Here is a 19,656-nt window from a genome sequence, read left to right as displayed (position 1 = left end):
AGAACAAGGTCCACAATGCGAAGCGGACTGACTGGGACTTGCGCATACCAATGGTTCTGTGGGCATATAGGACTCTGTGTAAGAACCTAACAGCACAGGCACCACCAAGGTTGGAGTATAAAGCGAACGTTATAAGCCCCATAGCACATGAAATACCTAGTCTTCGCATGATAGCATCAGTAGATATGATGATTCACGGAACCTTGGAAGAAGAAATCCAACAGGGAAATTTTAGGCTCCAAGAACTTGAGAAAGACAGGGTGTGATTAAGGAAGAAAAGTGCTCTGGTAGAAGCAGAAGTCAAGAAGTTGGAGGACGAGATAAAGGAAGATTTTCTCGATAAGAAGACCATGGTGATAAGACAGGGTGCGCACGATCATGCTGAAAAGTTTGAGGACTATCACCATGAATTGATCAGTCTGATGCCTTGGCTTGGACCACACATTACTAAGCGAATCAACCAGGGTGGCGCGCTATAAATGATAAAGTGCACAACGCCGCCAGTAACAATAAAAGGTGGGTGTTTTCTAGGAAAAGTGATGGATGACCAGATGACACCCTATACAGGTGGCGCGACCACCTAACTAGCCGTGGAAAGTATAGTCTTAACACTCCAAGCAGTTGAAAGGAGGTGCGGGACTATAAACTACTCTGCCAGGGAGCTGCGCCATGTTGGAGCTGCGCACAGAAGCAAAGGGTCACAAGGTCCGTGACTGCACAAGGGGGGCTATGCTGCCACATGGGTTGGCCCGAAAGTGACCGTTGGAGTCACTATTCATGATGGGATGCTCGACTTGAGACCAAATGGAGTAGGCAACAGGCATTTAAGACATGATTTATGGGCGAGATTTGGGAAAATCTACCACCAAGGGAACATTAATGATCCGGATTTTGGGGGAGCGGTTAAATACAAATTCAAAAGGTGTTATAAATTACAAAGGGCTGCCCAACAAACAACACTTGGCCATTTGTGAATTGAGCAGTTGTATACCCCGCATAGCTTGAGCAGAGCCCTGTTTGACCTGTGCCAAGCATTCATTGAGCCCCTGAATACGTGAGTGATAGATTTCTGGTCGAACACAATTGCAGCATCTAAGGAAGTTATGGATATCACAAAGATGACACTGAAGAGGCCACGTAGGCCCTAACTGTGGGGGATGCCCTTGAAGGCACCGAGATCATGGCAGAAATACCAAAATCACTGCGCACACCAAGACCAAAGAAAGAAAAATAGGCGATGGTTCCTGTACGTGTGTCCTCGCAAAAACCGCTGCGCACCAACCTGACAATGGAGGAGAAGGGGAAAGTCTTTAACATAGAAACCGACGAGGAGGAGGAAGACTTGGAAGACCTGGTCATCAAAGAAGATGATGACGAAGGCATGGAGGAGGAAACTCAGCCTGCGCACCCTCCAACAAAGCTGCCTGCCTATATCCCCCCATGAAAAGGGAAGGCTAAAGTGCCCAAGGATCTTGAGGAGAGCAAGAGCTCTCTCTAGACCTCGCTCCTCCCAGACAACATAATTTTTTTAGGGCACGAACCTGGGATGGGTGCCTAGCTTAAAATTTTAAGATTGGGACCTTGCTGACCACGAGAATTTCCCTCACCTAAAGACCGCACAGCTCATAAAGCCTAAGTAGAACACCACGGTAGGGGTTACCGAAATATAGCTGCAAAAATGGTTGCGTGAAGTGGAAAAGGTAGGGCTACTAAACCTACTTTGGGTATCACATTTCTACCGTGCCCCAATCACAATTTTCGTCATCAGGCAGCAGCTCTGCCTAGTGCATGGTGGGTGTTTGTGGCTGGAGGAGCCCATCACCATTACCAAGCATTTGATTCACTACATTACCCCACTGCCATGCAAAGGAGAGTGTTGCACAAAAATTTTCACCTTGACATTCTGCAATCTGTGTGAGTCCATTACCACTCATACTTTCCTCCTTTGTAGGTCTTAAGCCTCAGTTCTTCATATCAAGCCTTGAAAATAAGAGAAAGTCCTGAAAAGTCTCTAAAACTCTAGCTCCGCACTTTCTCTTAGCATTACCTGCGGTCCCGCACCTAAAGCTCATGTCCCCTGCGGACCTGACCGCTCTGTCTTTGTGTTATGGGTACGGACCCTTGTAAAAGTTAAAAAGGCACAAGTATATTCTTAAAAGCTCACTTTGAGTCATTTCTAGAAGCTTCTGGAAGGAATCTTGAGGTGGCAAGTTCGCTCCCTTAAGGTTCATGCATCCCATACCTTAAGGAGCTAACCCCTTGATGTGAGGAGCTTATCCCTTTGAAGGAGGACTCTATCCCTTCATAGGTGGACCTGTAACCTCCTTCCTTTGCACTATAAAATGAAGCATTGGGTTGGTTCCTTGAGAGGTGGAAAGCTGAGAGGTGAAATGTTGCTGGAGCTTAGTCTTCCTAATTGAGCTTTTATGAGGAGAGATTACATACCTCTTTGATCTCATTTGGAAGAGTGTAAGGCTTGTCAAAGTAAAGGAGATTCCTGTTTTGGACCCTGGGAAGAGCTTGTTCAACATCAAGGCTGAAAAGGTTGTAAGTTTCTTCTACTTCAAAGTTAATACAAATAAGTTTGTTTTTCTCAATAAGTTGTTGTTTTATGGTTTATTTTATGGATTCCTTGATCACCATAATGAACATGATTTATGATATTAGCTATGCAGGTGTTATTTGATGTTTTCTTGTTTGTGATTGTAGGTTCTCAAAAGGAAACTCTTTCGGACGGTTGAAGGATGGCTGCTACAAACTAGCATTGGACTTAAGGTAGGGTCTAAACACCTCTATAGTTTTATTCATGAATCACATATTTTTAGAGAAAGATAGATTTATTTGTCTGCTTGTTGCTAGATATCTTTTGATACTAGGGAGATCGGCCTTGTCTACAAGATCGATTTATCCGGCCAACAGAGAGGACCCCGCATATATCTCGGAGGGGAAAAGCAGTGACCTAGCCATCGTGGAGGCCATGAAGAAGAAGTATAAACTGGAAAAGAAAAAGAGAGGCTACACCATATCTAGCATCAATGACAAATGTAGGTTTTAACCCCGTACATAAATTACCTGCATACGAATTCTAAAACACAGAAATTAAACAATGTGAGAGCATAACACATAAAACACATATACACAAAGATTTTCCCCTAGATCCCAAAACCAGGACTACCAGCTTGATTTTTCATTATGTTCCTTTCAATGTTACAATACATAATTATACATGTCGAAGCATCTAATACCATGGACCAAAAACCATCACGTCCAAAACCATGGACTGAAAACCATCGCATCCAAAACCATGTGCGAAAATCATGCACAAAACCATAGGTAGGTCCGCCCAACCTAACATAGGGTCCAAAACCAAAATTTTCCTGGACGCTACCCCGGACCCCATAGAAGGGGGCTACCTACACCCCTCAAATCCCCTATGATTCCCCTGCTATGCAATCGGCACAACGAAGCGGGGGCTCCGCCCCCCCTCTAATCCCTCAGTTAACTACGTGGGCTAGTCATGGAAAGAATATAACACAACCCAACATTCTCCCACTTGTCGTTTTCTTTCCACAAGGGACCACAAGAGAGCTTAGTCATTTATCCAGCCCTACATCACCCATTGTTTCTCTAGACCAAGAGAACTTCTCAGAGCTCATAGATTTTGTCAATGCATCTGTAGTATTCTTCAAAGTGTCCACCTTTACCAGCAACACCTTTTTGTCTTCTATCATATCCCTCTCAAAGTGATACTGAACATCAATGTGCTTTGTCTTTGAATGATATGCAGGGTTATTTTCCAAGAAAATTTCACTTTGGCTGTCACAGTCTATCCTTGTAGCTCCCTGTACTAACCCCATACTTGAACACAATCTCTACAACCGAATTGCTTCCTTGCTTGCATGAGTGGCTGCCATGTATTCTTCCTCTATAGTTGATAGTGCCACTACAGATTGTTTCTTACTCATCCAACTGACTACACCTCCAAATAGGTTAAACACATAACCACTTGTAGATCTTCTCTGATCCAGATCTCCAGCCTAATATGCATCAACAAAGCCATGAATATCCAACACTCTGTCTAATCCTGGTCTTCCTTGGTAGCACAAACCATAATCACTAGTGCTATGGAAATACCTGAAAACCCGCTTCACTGTTGTCCAGTGTTCCTTCCCTCATTTTGACATAAACCTGCTCAATACTCCCACTGCATGTGCAATGTCTGGTCTAGTACAGACCATTGCATACATCAGGCTACCGACTGCACATGCATATGGAACACGAGACATGTCCTCTTCCTCTTCTTGTGTCTTGGGACACTGTTCAACAGATAACCTCACACTTACAGGAATAGGAACCTTCACCGGTTTACTGTCCTGCATATTAAACCTCTACAGTATTGTCTCAACATATTTCCTCTAGTTTAACCAGAGCTTCCTCTTTGCCCGGTCTCTTTTAATTTCCATGCCCAAAATATAGTTTGCATCGCCAATATCTTTCATGTTGAATTTTTGTTGGCCAGATAAATATTTCTTGTGGACAAGAACGATCTCCCTAGTATCAACAGATATCTAGCAACAAACAGGACAAGAAAATCTACCTTTCTCTAAATATATTGTGATTAATTAATAAAAACCAAGAGGTGTTTTAGACCCTACCTTAAGTCTAATGCTAGTTTGTGGCAGCCACGCTTCGATTGCCCGAAAGAGTTTCCTTTTAAGAACCTGCAATCACAAACAAGCACACATCAAATAACACCTACATAGCCAATATAATAAATCATATTCATCATGGTGATCAAGGAATCCATGAAATAAACCATAAAACACAGCTTATTGAGAAAAATAAACTTGATTGTATTAAATTTGAAAATAGAAGAACTTTACAACCTTTGGTGCCTTGATGTTGTACAAGCTCCTTCCAGGGTCCAACCAGGAATCTCCTCTACTTTGACAAGCCTCACACTCTTCCCAATGAGATCAAAAAAGTTATCTAATCCCTCCTCTCAAGCTCAATTAGGAAGACTAAATTCCAACAGCATTTCACCTCAAAAATATTCAGCTTTCAACCTCCTCAGTAACCCACCCAATGCCTCATTTTATAGTGCAGAGAAAGGAAGTTATAGGTCCACCTATGAAGGGATAGAGTCCTCCTTCAAAGCGATAAGCTCCTCACATCAAGGGGTTAGCTCCTTAAGGTATGGGATGCATGAACCTTAAAGGAGCGAACTTGCCACCTCAAGATTCCCTCTAGAAGCTTCCAGAAATAACCCAAAGTGAGTTTTTAAGAATGTACTTATGCCTTTTTGACTTTTACAGGGGTCTGCACCCATTACACAGAGGTAGAGTGGTTAGGTACACAAGGGACATGACCAATAGGTGTGAGACCATAGGTAATGCTAAGAGAAAGTGCAGAACCAAAGTTTTAGAGACTTTTAAGGGCTTTCTCTTATTTTTCAAGGCTTGACATGAAGAATTGAGGTTTAAAACTTGCAAAGGAGGAAAGTATGAGTGGTGATAGACTCACACAGATTGCAGAATGTCATGGTGACAATATTTTATGCAACAGATTGCCTTCTAAAGTGCAAAGTCTATAATAGATGAGGATAGTATTTGTCATCTAAGAAGAGTGAAGTACTTTATCATTTCAAGGATCATCCTGTGGAGACCCTAGTCAGAACCTGTAAAAACATTCAATAAAAAATATATATATATGTCAACATATCATCGCTGAGGTAGGAATTCCCATACTCAGATCAAAACTGACTAACTAAACTGCTCTAATATAGGAATGATTTTGTAATACATCACAAGTATAGACATACGTAGACACAGTATGGACGCAACCATATGTTTATGAATAGTCTACTGTATAATGAATAACAAAATTCCTCGCAGCCTGGATGGTGGAAACTAGATCCAGGGTCTTGATTTCTGCTTCCCGAACTAGTACGATTCTATCCATGTGAATGAATGTGTCGAATTCAAACGTGGTAGAAACCACTTGATTACCAGTCAATGATGTGAAATGTTAACAAGTGTGAGAAAAACCACCAGTAATGTCAATGGCTCTCAAAGTACTCAGTACAATCCATGAAATGTGAATAGATGAGCTGATGTCGAACATGTCATAGAATCCTTCGATCGAAGGTCAATGATGCAACCTGTCGTTGAAGGTGAGAAACCTGCCATTGAGGCATGCAAATTCCAAGGTACTGACAATTTCTAGATCATCTTTCTAGATAATGAGCTGAAGTCGATAGAAAGCGATCCGTCGTAGGCAAGCCCACAACACGAAATCATAGATCAAGTTTGAAGAAATATATTTGGCAAGGACTAACTCAAGGATGGTCAAGATGGATGACAAATATTTTGCAGATGAATGGTTTATTTGAACTGACCTCTTGAACACATAACGACACTGCAGATGGTTTGGTGACAATTGACCCAAAGCTAATACCCAGAAACTAGCTGAAGACTTTCAATATGGTTTGATTAACTGTTAGGCAAAGGATTTCCCAACCCAGGTGAACAAAAAGTGTCATGTTCAAGCGTGGTTAAATGCTTTTCTGAAACACAAAGTATAACAAATAGGTTCATTTTTCTCTCTTTTCCCCCACCATTTCTGGTAAGTACCTCTTTATTTTTGACAAGCTTGAGGAGGATAACATTTTCTTGGTTATAAGCTCACCCTTTGGATGAGTCCAACTTAGTTTAAAATTCGAACCCTAAGAAGGAGTGGTCCGTTCCTATTTAAAATTGAACAGGTCCTTTACTATTAAATTTTAACGAGTCCAGTATAGGAGAAACTCGACATTTTCCAATTTTAGGGAGTCAGAAGAAAAACTTAAGAAAACTCCATGGTTGTCCCTTTTCGTAAATTTGTGTCTCCCAAGCCCGAAAAAGTATAAAATAATACTTGAGAGAACCGCTTGACCATTACGATCAAGGAGTACTTTTCATAATTAGTGTCTTTGATCTGAAAAAGTAAAAAAGCAATCAACGACACGTCATTTTATAACCAATATTGAACTTGAAACGATAAAAGCCCGACAACCTTTTCATGTTTATATGGTCAGAAAAGAGTTGTAAGTGGACTGTCCTTTTAATTCTATTTTAACGAGCTTAAAAAGAAAAACTCGACAATCTTTTCATATTTTACGAGTCAGAAAAGATCTTAAAGAGGACTCCAATGTTTTTTGTTGAAAATGATCAATTTTCCCTGAAAAGTCCGATATTCTACACAAAAAACTCAAACATTACTCATACCTGTTTAAAATAAATAAAAATATATCAAAAAGTTACCCTTTTAAAGTGAAAAATAAACAAATTAAAAATTCATTTATTCAAAAAAGTTAATAAAAAGGGCTTTTGTAAATTCATTTTTACCGTTTGACTTCAGAGTGAGAAAAGAGAGCTTTTGGGTAAGAAACTTCCTGTGAAGATTGCGGAAAATCCGTCTGTTGGAATCGAAAACCATCAGCTCCAGGTAATCCACATCACTTTAATCTTGCATTTCAACCGTTTGAATTTCGTTTTTAGGCTTCCATTTTGATTTTTTAGGGAAAAATTAGTTTAAAAAACCGCTCGTGGGGGTCCGCAGGCGCAACATGCGAAATCTGCAGACCCCGAATATTTCCTACAAAGGAAAGAGCTAGGGGCTTGCACCTACTGCTTGGGAAGAGTGTGGACCTATGCATTGTCCCTAACTAGCGGGTGCGGACCCCACGAAATAGGTTTTAAAACTTCAATTTTTTCCATTTCCGCCCAAATTTTTTTGAACTAAAATGTTCTAATCCGCCGTTTTTGCAATGTAGGATATACACAATGCTCATTTGGCAGGAACGGGAGCATGAAGATGTGGACCTTGCCATAATTAATCATCAGCCCTCATTGGATGCATTGAGGGTGTTATCACTGAAAATTCTGTTGCCAAAAATTTTTAGCCTAGCTTAAAGACAGGGTGTTTTCGCAGCGCATGAATTCTTTTTTAGCAGTTTCGCAGCGCTACCTGTTTAGGTGATTTCGTAGCGTGCTACGGAATTGGGGATTTGTTCGAGTTTTCAGTGGAGGCCCAAATCCTATCATGCCTATTGTACACGGGCTACAACTGCTGTGGATGAGGTTGATCTGCTTAAAGGTCTAATGTCAGATCTTTCAGATAAGATTGAAGATATCAAGGTTTACATGGTTGTGGGATCGTGTACGTGTCAGTGATGAGCTTTTGAAATGTTAAAGATTGGGTAAACAGTACTAGCTGTTCGTGTATTAGTTCTTCCATCGACAGAGAACATAGACACCTGGTTGACATTTGTTTTTCTTTGGCGGAAAATGGGGTCGTATTAGTCAAGATCATTCCACCAGCACAATGATGCAAACGGTATTGTGATTGTATCTGCTAGAGGCAAAGCAACGGATACGTAAGCAGCTTTTATTCTTGTATGTTATACCCCATGCCATCCTCAACTAATTCAGAACTCCGAGCCTCTGTCCTGCCATATACATATCCCGAAAGTGGCTCTGAACAAAACGATTCAATGGGTCCAAATGAATGTCACTTTGATTCTTCTTGTTACTATGTCCCTTACTGACCTGAGCATTCTGTTTCATCTTCTCATGTAAATACTTCTGCAAGTTGAGAGTGCATAACCGTTGCCCCACTTGCAGACATGAACTGGGGAATATAAGATGTTTGGCTCTTGAAAAGGTTGCAGAATCTCTGGAACTTCCTTGCAGACATCAAAAGCTTGGTTGTCATGACATATTCCCATATTATAGCAAGCTCAAGCATGAACAACAATGCATGTTCAGGCCTTACAGTTGCCCTTACGCAGGTTCTGAATGCTCAGTTACTGGGGACATTCCAGCGCTTGTGACTCACTTGAGAAATGATCACAAGGTGGACATGCACAATGGCTGCACCTTCAATCGTCGATATGTAAAACCTAATCCTCAGGAGGTGGAGAATGCAACATGGATGCTGACGGTATTCAACTGTTTTGGTCAACAATTCTGTCTTCACTTTGAAACATTCTAGCTTGGAATGGCCCCTGTGTATATGGCCTTTTTGCGCTTTATGGGTGATGATAATGAAGCAAAAAATTTTGGCGTGGGGGCAAATGGACGAAAGCTGTGTTGGCAAGGAATACCAAGAAGCATTCGCGACAGCCATAAGAAAGTCCAGGACAGTCATGATGGTTTGATTATTCAGAGGAATATGACCTTTTTTTTCTCTGGTGGTGACAGGCAAGAGCTGAAACTGAGGGTCACAGGCCGTATATGGAAAGAACAAAGATGATGCTATGGAATTGTCTTATTTGTAAATCCTACTAGATAGTGGGTCCATGACTCATCGTAGTCTAATCTACCTCGAATTTGGAGTAAAATTATTAATGAAGGGTTTGATGTGTTCATCTATATTGAGTCTGCAGGTGATGGAAGCATTTGGTGTTCGCATGCTCAAGTCTGATGCAAAAATGTAGTGTTGTGGAACATACGCATTTCAATGTGTGTACCTTTTAATACTTTGTTCTGCCTTGTCTGAAGTGCCATGTACAAGGATTTAGAGGACAAGGGGAATGGTGTTGTTTATGTCATATGTCTTAAGAAAATCTGTGACCATATCACTGTTGTGGAGATCATGACATTTGTTTCTTAACTTTTGCTATCATGGTAAGTGAAGGCTCTGATATCTTGTCCCACAGCATCTATACATACAGAGAGTCCTCTTGACATTTCACAAGTTCAAATGTCATTTCTTCTTCCACTTGATGAGAAGAGTCTTCCTGGCATTTACCTCTGTGATTATAATTCCGATAAATCGTATGGTGCAACATCATATTTTATTGTGCATCCAAAGAGAAACATTCTCGTTGACAAATATTGACATGGAGTTAAATTGGAGCACCTTGCCAAATAGTGGTGACTGGAATGTACTCTTTGAACGGTTTCCTTTCTGCTCTAGTTATGATTTTTTCATTCAAATCCATGTTACAGCTTTAGATGAAGATGATTTTCGGAGTTGGAGAGGGTGGTTTGAATCACGTTTCCATCATCTTCTCTTGAAGTTTGAAAAGCTTCCAGCATACTGTGATCCAAATCCATACCCATATTTTGACAAGAATCTAAAGGAAGCCACCAACAGGGTAGTTTTTTCCATAATGACCAATAGCAACAGCTGCAACCAGTGGGTTTGTCTACGATGGCAGTATCCTTCAAATGGTGAAACGTGAAGCCTAGCAAACAGCAACTATTCAATTTTGTGAGGAGTTTAGAGGAAGACTGTGTTTTTTAAATCACACTGCAGTTTCGTAGCGCGCTACGAAACTGCTGTAGGTGGTGTTTTTAACATAAACAGGCAGTTTGGTATACAAGTGGGAATTTTAAAAAGAGAGACACCTGTCCATCAATACAGCCTACAGCACATCCAGGATGTGGCAGCCCGCTCTTTTTGTTAAAGGATAAAAGCATACTCCTTTGGATTCGAATATGTTGAGGCAAATCAAAGACCGACAAACAGGGGCCTATGTTTCAGGGTAACAGAAAGATATGTCATTAAAGACAAACATGGAGCATTAAAGGTTCATCACAGCCACCACCAGAAAGAGAACAGATGTCAAAGAATGAAGTTCATTGTAATTAAAGCCATCAAAGCTACCGCTATAGTAGTCCACTTGGCAGAGAGTGAATCTTGGTTGTAATAAATGCTTTTTCCAGCATGATGTAGAATTAGAGTTTTAATTGTTTTAGGAGTCTAGAGCTGTCAATTAGTAGGAAAGTGGCTTTTATTAGTTAGTTAAAGGTGAATAGGTGTCATTAGGAAAGGACTTCGAATTCCCCTCAGATGAATCGGAGTCAAGTAGAAGAACTCTATAAATAGCTGAAACAGAAATAAACAAAGGGTTGGAGATTTATGAAAAAACAGAGTTTTTATATTGGCTAATGTAAAAGACTTTTGACAGTAATAGAAAGTTTACTTTTTCTTCCCAAGATTCATCTTGTGTTCAAAGGCTCAGAATATATGTGGTTTGTCTTTATCCTTTCTGTTTTACAGCTCAATAGACATGCAATCACTCTGAATTCACCTAGTGCTCAGACTTCCTGTGTATGTTTATGAGTTGAGGTTCTTTTTGAGAAATGTTCTGAGTGTTTAAACATTATATGCCTTGGCTTCCATGATTGAGTAGTTAATAGTTTACTGCAGAGGTGTTTGACTCCATGAGCCCAATGGAAGAAGTGTTATTTTGTTGTTCCAACCAGCTTATTTTCATGTACTGTTTGAAGAGTTAGCCATCTTTTCTTGTTATTAATCCATATCAAAAATCTGTGAGAGAGCCCTCTCTGACTAAGGAGGCTAAGCCTTAGTCTAAAGCCTGGTTTGAAATAGTTGCATGAGATCTTGCTAAGTAGCAGCCCTTAGTACACGATTTTGTGATAACATTTTGGTGCGTCTGCCGGGAGCCTGATGATTACTCATTCCCGAAGTTTTAAGATTGAATTTCTGAAGGTAGCAGGAGTTCAAAGTGGTTTTCGAGGCTGCAAACCTACCTTGGCGACTCCATTGTTGAAGAATTCAAAGTTCATACATTCATGGTGATTCCACTGGAGTTATGAAGGACCCAGAAGCTGCCTTTCTTAGTTCAAGGTATGCATGCATAGATTTCTCAGGAATTCATGGTTTCCCAAATCATTTTCCCAAGGATGCATATTTTCTAAGGAATGGTCCCAAATTTAACGGAAAAGATTTGAGTTTAACTCTGAAGCATATCTTAGATTTCTGTCATTTTGCTGAGCTTCTTAGAGTTGAACATGAGGATGTTTGCATAAGGTTATTCTATGATTCACTTCAAGGGAAATGCAAACAATGGGTTGAAAGCTTTCCTGTCAAATCCATTAAGTCATTTCAAGACTTTTGGCTCATGTTTTTGGAGGAATGGATAGATAGGTCAGAGTTGGTGGCAGACTCTCCCTCAGTTGCAGATTTTAAGCAATGGAATAATGATTATAGCAAAGAAGAAACAAATGAAGATTTTTCTTTGTCCTTGTCCTCATATCTAAAATCCTTTGACTACAAGGCAGAGGATAAGATGAAATTTTTTGATGAATTTGTCAAAGACATTGAGAAAGATATTGAAGGTTTAGAAGGTCAAATTCAGGCATATAATTTTCATGATCATGATCATTATTTTCAGAAGTTTTCTATGGCAGAACGCAAGGAGAGAATGCTAGTCCCTTTCTCTTTCACGATTGAGGAACTGAACACTGTTGTTGAAGATCAGTTTGCACAGCCGGAAGGTTACAAGAAAAATCTAGCTGATCAGATGTTCTGGGATCCTATAGCTGATTACATGGAAGAGTTTTACTCTCCAGTGTTTCAATTTACTTATAAAGATCAGAGACAATTTCAGTGGCAGTGGTCATCACACCATCATATTGGCTCTGAATTCCGATGCAGTCAAAGAAATCAAGTATCAGATAAAACAGAGGATTGGCTACATTGGAAATTTCATATTGATTGAGCAGAAGGAAGTTGAAATTGTTAGGGTAGGTAGGTATAGGTAAATGCAAATAAGCTCAAGGTCAACTGAGCATTTTTCAGTAGAAGTAGCTTTCTTTCTCCTACAGTCATGCTTGTCAAGCAAATTTCTGTTTGTCATAAATGGATAAGGCACTGGACCTGCGAGTTCTTAGTGTACCACAAGGGCACACTATCCCAAGTGGAGCCACTGTTATCACTGAAAATTCTGTTGCCAAAAATTTTTAGCCTAGCTTAAAGACAGGGTGTTTTCGCAGCGCATGAATTCTTTTTTAGCAGTTTCGCAGCACTACCTGTTTAGGTGATTTCGTAGTGTGCTACGAAATTGGGGATTTGTTCGAGTTTTCAGTGGAGGCCCAAATCCTATCATGCCTATTGTACACGGGCTACAACTGCTGTGGATGAGGTTGATCTGCTTAAAGGTCTAATGTCAGATCTTTCAGATAAGATTGAAGATATCAAGGTTTACATGGTTGTGGGATCGTGTACGTGTCAGTGATGAGCTTTTGAAATGTTAAAGATTGGGTAAACGGTACTAGCTATTCGTGTATTAGTTCTTCCATCGACAGAGAACATAGACACCTGGTTGACATTTGTTTTTCTTTGGCGGAAAATGGGGTCGTATTAGTCAAGATCATTCCACCAACACAATGATGCAAACGGTATTGTGATTGTATCTGCTAGAGGCAAAGCAACGGATACGTAAGCAGCTTTTATTCTTGTATGTTATACCCCATGCCATCCTCAACTAATTCAGAACTCCGAGCCTCTGTCCTGCCATATACATATCCCGAAAGTGGCTCTGAACAAAACGATTCAATGGGTCCAAATGAATGTCACTTTGATTCTTCTTGTTACTATGTCCCTTACTGACCTGAGCATTCTGTTTCATTTTCTCATGTAAATACTTCTGCAAGTTGAGAGTGCATAACCGTTGCCCGACTTGCAGACATGAACTGGGGAATATAAGATGTTTGGCTCTTGAAAAGGTTGCAGAATCTCTGGAACTTCCTTGCAGACATCAAAAGCTTGGTTGTCACGACATATTCCCATATTATAGCAAGCTCAAGCATGAACAACAATGCATGTTCAGGCCTTACAGTTGCCCTTACGCAGGTTCTGAATGCTCAGTTACTGGGGACATTCCAGCGCTTGTGACTCACTTGAGAAATGATCACAAGGTGGACATGCACAATGGCTGCACCTTCAATCATCGATATGTAAAACCTAATCCTCAGGAGGTGGAGAATGCAACATGGATGCTGACGGTATTCAACTGTTTTGGTCAACAATTCTGTCTTCACTTTGAAACATTCCAGCTTGGAATGGCCCCTGTGTATATGGCCTTTTTGCGCTTTATGGGTGATGATAATGAAGCAAAAAATTTTGGCGTGGGGGCAAATGGACGAAAGCTGTGTTGGCAAGGAATACCAAGAAGCATTCGCGACAGCCATAAGAAAGTCCGGGACAGTCATGATGGTTTGATTATTCAGAGGAATATGACCTTTTTTTTCTCTGGTGGTGACAGGCAAGAGCTGAAACTGAGGGTCACAGGCCGTATATGGAAAGAACAGAGATGATGCTATGGAATTGTCTTATTTGTAAATCCTACTAGATAGTGGGTCCATGACTCATCGTAGTCTAATCTACCTCGAATTTGGAGTAAAATTATTAATGAAGGGTTTGATGTGTTCATCTATATTGAGTCTGCAGGTGATGGAAGCATTTGGTGTTCGCATGCTCAAGTCTGATGCAAAAATGTAGTGTTGTGGAACATACGCATTTCAATGTGTGTACCTTTTAATACTTTGTTCTACCTTGTCTGAAGTGCCATGTACAAGGATTTAGAGGACAAGGGGAATGGTGCTGTTTATGTCATATGTCTTAAGAAAATCTGTGACCATATCACTGTTGTGGAGATCATGACATTTGTTTCTTAACTTTTGCTATCATGGTAAGTGAAGGCTCTGATATCTTGTCCCACAGCATCTATACATACAGAGAGTCCTCTTGACATTTCACAAGTTCAAATGTCATTTCTTCTTCCACTTGATGAGAAGAGTCTTCCTGGCGTTTACCTCTGTGGTTATAATTCCGATAAATCGTATGGTGCAACATCATATTTTATTGTGCATCCAAAGAGAAACATTCTCGTTGACAGATATTGACATGGAGTTAAATTGGAGCACCTTGCCAAATAGTGGTGACTGGAATGTACTCTTTGAACGGTTTCCTTTCTGCTCTAGTTATGATTTTTTCATTCAAATCCATGTTACAGCTTCAGATGAAGATGATTTTCGGAGTTGGAGAGGGTGGTTTGAATCACGTTTCCGTCATCTTCTCTTGAAGTTTGAAAAGCTTCCAGCATACTGTGATCCAAATCCATACCCATATTTTGACAAGAATCTAAAGGAAGCCACCAACAGGGTAGTTTTTTCCATAATGACCAATAGCAACAGCTGCAACCAGTGGGTTTGTCTACGATGGCAGTATCCTTCAAATGGTGAAACGTGAAGCCTAGCAAACAGCAGCTATTCAATTTTGTGAGGAGTTTAGAGGAAGACTGTGTTTTTTAAATCACACAGCAGTGTCGTAGCGCGCTACGAAACTGCTATAGGTGGTGTTTTTAACATAAACAGGCAGTTTGGTATACAAGTGGGAATTTTAAAAAGAGAGACACCTGTCCATCAATACAGCCTACAGCACATCCAGGATGTGGCAGCCCGCTCTTTTTGTTAAAGGATAAAAGCATACTCCTTTGGATTCGAATATGTTGAGGCAAATCAAAGACCGACAAACAGGGGCCTATGTTTTAGGGTAACAGAAAGATATGTCATTAAAGACAAACATGGAGCATTAAAGGTTCATCACAGCCACCGCCAGAAAGAGAACAGATGTCAAAGAATGAAGTTCATTGTAATTAAAGCCATCAAAGCTACCGCTATAGTAGTCCACTTGGCAGAGAGTGAATCTTGGTTGTAATAAATGCTTTTTCCAACATGATGTAGAATTAGAGTTTTAATTGTTTTAGGAGTCTAGAGCTGTCAATTAGTAGGAAAGTGGCTTTTATTAGTTAGTTAAAGGTGAATAGGTGTCATTAGGAAAGGACTTCGAATTCCCCTCAGATGAATCGGAGTCAAGTAGAAGAACTCTATAAATAGCTGAAACAGAAATAAACAAAGGGTTGGAGATTTATGAAAAAACAGAGTTTTTATATTGGCTAATGTAAAAGACTTTTGACAGTAATAGAAAGTTTACTTTTTCTTCCCAAGATTCATCTTGTGTTCAAAGGCTTAGAATATATGTGGTTTGTCTTTATCCTTTCTGTTTTACAGCTCAATAGACATGCAATCACTCTGAATTCACCTAGTGCTCAGACTTCCTGTGTATGTTTATGAGTTGAGGTTCTTTTTGAGAAATGTTCTGAGTGTTTAAACATTATATGCCTTGGCTTCCATGATTGAGTAGTTAATAGTTTACTGCAGAGGTGTTTGACTCCATGAGCCCAATGGAAGAAGTGTTATTTTGTTGTTCCAACCAGCTTATTTTCATGTACTATTTGAAGAGTTAGCCATCTTTTCTTGTTATTAATCCATATCAAAAATCTGTGAGAGAGCCCTCTCTGACTAAGGAGGCTAAGCCTTAGTCTAAAGCCTGGTTTGAAATAGTTGCATGAGATCTTGCTAAGTAGCAGCCCTTAGTACACGATTTTGTGATAACATTTTGGTGCGTCTGCCGGGAGCCTGATGATTACTCATTCCCGAAGTTTTAAGATTGAATTTCTGAAGGTAGCAGGAGTTCAAAGTGGTTTTCGAGGCTGCAAACCTACCTTGGCGACTCCATTGTTGAAGAATTCAAAGTTCATACATTCATGGTGATTCCACTGGAGTTATGAAGGACCCAGAAGCTGCCTTTCTTAGTTCAAGGTATGCATGCATAGATTTCTCAGGAATTCATGGTTTCCCAAATCATTTTCCCAAGGATGCATATTTTCTAAGGAATGGTCCCAAATTTAATGGAAAATATTTGAGTTTAACTCTGAAGCATATCTCAGATTTCTGTCATTTTGCTGAGCTTCTTAGAGTTGAACATGAGGATGTTTGCATAAGGTTATTCTATGATTCACTTCAAGGGAAATGCAAACAATGGGTTGAAAGCTTTCCTGTCAAATCCATTAAGTCATTTCAAGACTTTTGGCTCATGTTTTTGGAGGAATGGATGGATAGGTCAGAGTTGGTGGCAGACTCTCCCTCAGTTGCAGATTTTAATCAATGGAATAATGATTATAGCAAAGAAGAAACAAATGAAGATTTTTCTTTGTCCTTGTCCTCATATCTAAAATCCTTTGACTACAAGGCAGAGGATAAGATGAAATTTTTTGATGAATTTGTCAAAGACATCGAGAAAGATATTGAAGGTTTAGAAGGTCAAATTCAGGCATATAATTTTCATGATCATGATCATTATTTTCAGAAGTTTTCTATGGCAGAACGCAAGGAGAGAATGTTGGTCCCTTTCTCTTTCACGATTGAGGAACTGAACACTGTTGTTGAAGATCAGTTTGCACAGCCGGAAGGTTACAAGAAAAATCTAGCTGATCAGATGTTCTGGGATCCTATAGCTGATTACATGGAAGAGTTTTACTCTCCAGTGTTTCAGTTTACTTATAAAGATCAGAGACAATTTCAGTGGCAGCGGTCATCACACCATCATATTGGCTCTGAATTCCGATGCAGTCAAAGAAATCAAGTATCAGATAAAACAGAGGATTGGCTACATTGGAAATTTCATATTGATTGAGCAGAAGGAAGTTGAAATTGTTAGGGTAGGTAGGTATAGGTAAATGCAAATAAGCTCAAGGTCAACTGAGCATTTTTCAGTAGAAGTAGCTTTCTTTCTCCTACAGTCATGCTTGTCAAGCAAATTTCTGTTTGTCATAAACGGATAAGGCACTGGACCTGCGAGTTCTTAGTGTACCACAAGGGCACACTATCCCAAGTGGAGCCACTGTTATCACTGAAAATTCTATTGCCAAAAATTTTTAGCCTAGCTTAAAGACAGGGTGTTTTCGCAGCGCATGAATTCTTTTTTAGCAGTTTCGCAGCGCTACCTGTTTAGGTGATTTCGTAGCGTGCTACGAAATTGGGGATTTGTTCGAGTTTTCAGTGGAGGCCCAAATCCTATCATGCCTATTGTACACGGGCTACAACTGCTGTGGATGAGGTTGATCTGCTTAAAGGTCTAATGTCAGATCTTTCAGATAAGATTGAAGATATCAAGGTTTACATGGTTGTGGGATCGTGTACGTGTCAGTGATGAGCTTTTGAAATGTTAAAGATTGGGTAAACGGTACTAGCTGTTCGTGTATTAGTTCTTCCATCGACAGAGAACATAGACACCTGGTTGACATTTGTTTTTCTTTGGCGGAAAATGGGGTCGTATTAGTCAAGATCATTCCACCAACACAATGATGCAAACGGTATTGTGATTGTATCTGCTAGAGGCAAAGCAACGAATACGTAAGCAGCTTTTATTCTTGTATGTTATACCCCATGCCATCCTCAACTAATTCAGAACTCCGAGCCTCTGTCCTGCCATATAGATATCCCGAAAGTGGCTCTGAACAAAATGATTCAATGGGTCCAAATGAATGTCACTTTGATTCTTCTTGTTACTATGTCCCTTACTGACCTGAGCATTCTGTTTCATCTTCTCATGTAAATACTTCTGCAAGTTGAGAGTGCATAACCGTTGCCCCACTTGCAGACATGAACTGGGGAATATAAGATGTTTGGCTCTTGAAAAGGTTGCAGAATCTCTGGAACTTCCTTGCAGACATCAAAAGCTTGGTTGTCACGACATATTCCCATATTATAGCAAGCTCAAGCATGAACAACAATGCATGTTCAGGCCTTACAGTTGCCCTTACGCAGGTTCTGAATGCTCAGTTACTGGGGACATTCCAGCGCTTGTGACTCACTTGAGAAATGATCACAAGGTGGACATGCACAATGGCTGCACCTTCAATCATCGATATGTAAAACCTAATCCTCAGGAGGTGGAGAATGCAACATGGATGCTGACGGTATTCAACTGTTTTGGTCAACAATTCTGTCTTCACTTTCAAACATTCCAGCTTGGAATGGCCCCTGTGTATATGGCCTTTTTGCGCTTTATGGGTGATGCTAATGAAGCAAAAAATTTTGGCGTGGGGGCAAATGGACGAAAGCTGTGTTGGCAAGGAATACAAAGAAGCATTCGCGACAGCCATAAGAAAGTCCAGGACAGTCATGATGGTTTGATTATTCAGAGGAATATGACCTTTTTTTTCTCTGGTGGTGATAGGCAAGAGCTGAAACTGAGGGTCACAGGCCGTATATGGAAAGAACAGAGATGATGCTATGGAATTGTCTTATTTGTAAATCCTACTAGATAGTGGGTCCATGACTCATCGTAGTCTAATCTACCTCGAATTTGGAGTAAAATTATTAATGAAGGGTTTGATGTGTTCATCTATATTGAGTCTGCAGGTGATGGAAGCATTTGGTGTTCGCATGCTCAAGTCTGATGCAAAAATGTAGTGTTGTGGAACATACGCATTTCAATGTGTGTACCTTTTAATACTTTGTTCTGCCTTGTCTGAAGTGCCATGTACAAGGATTTAGAGGACAAGGGGAATGGTGCTGTTTATGTCATATGTCTTAAGAAAATCTGTGACCATATCACTGTTGTGGAGATCATGACATTTGTTTCTTAACTTTTGCTATCATGGTAAGTGAAGGCTCTGATATCTTGTCCCACAGCATCTATACATACAGAGAGTCCTCTTGACATTTCACAAGTTCAAATGTCATTTCTTCTTCCACTTGATGAGAAGAGTCTTCCTGGCGTTTACCTCTGTGGTTATAATTCCGATAAATCGTATGGTGCAACATCATATTTTATTGTGCATCTAAAGAGAAACATTCTCGTTGACAGATATTGACATGGAGTTAAATTGGAGCACCTTGCCAAATATTGGTGACTGGAATGTACTCTTTGAACGGTTTCCTTTCTGCTCTAGTTATGATTTTTTCATTCAAATCCATGTTACAGCTTCAGATGAAGATGATTTTCAGAGTTGGA

General features: G+C 40.2%; 3 pseudogenes; all 3 read left to right on the top strand.

Moving 5' to 3' along the window:
* Positions 1-8,630: 8,630 nt before the first annotated feature.
* Positions 8,631-9,518, top strand: LOC149260551 (E3 ubiquitin-protein ligase SINAT2 pseudogene; annotated as a pseudogene).
* A 365-nt stretch (positions 9,519-9,883) lies between these two features.
* LOC149260550 (E3 ubiquitin-protein ligase SINAT2 pseudogene) lies at positions 9,884-14,290 on the top strand (annotated as a pseudogene).
* Positions 14,291-14,700: 410 nt separating this feature from the next.
* On the top strand, positions 14,701-19,288 carry LOC149260549 (E3 ubiquitin-protein ligase SINAT2 pseudogene; annotated as a pseudogene).
* The last annotated feature ends 368 nt before the right edge of the window (positions 19,289-19,656 follow it).

This window comes from Pinus tabuliformis, chromosome 6 (genome assembly GCF_031772625.1).
Source record: "Pinus tabuliformis cultivar Carrire ecotype Pingquan chromosome 6, CPIR1, whole genome shotgun sequence".
Taxonomy (NCBI): Eukaryota; Viridiplantae; Streptophyta; class Pinopsida; order Pinales; family Pinaceae; genus Pinus; species Pinus tabuliformis.
The sequence above is the reverse complement of the archived record's forward strand: the minus strand, read 5'-3'. Positions and strand labels throughout refer to the sequence as shown.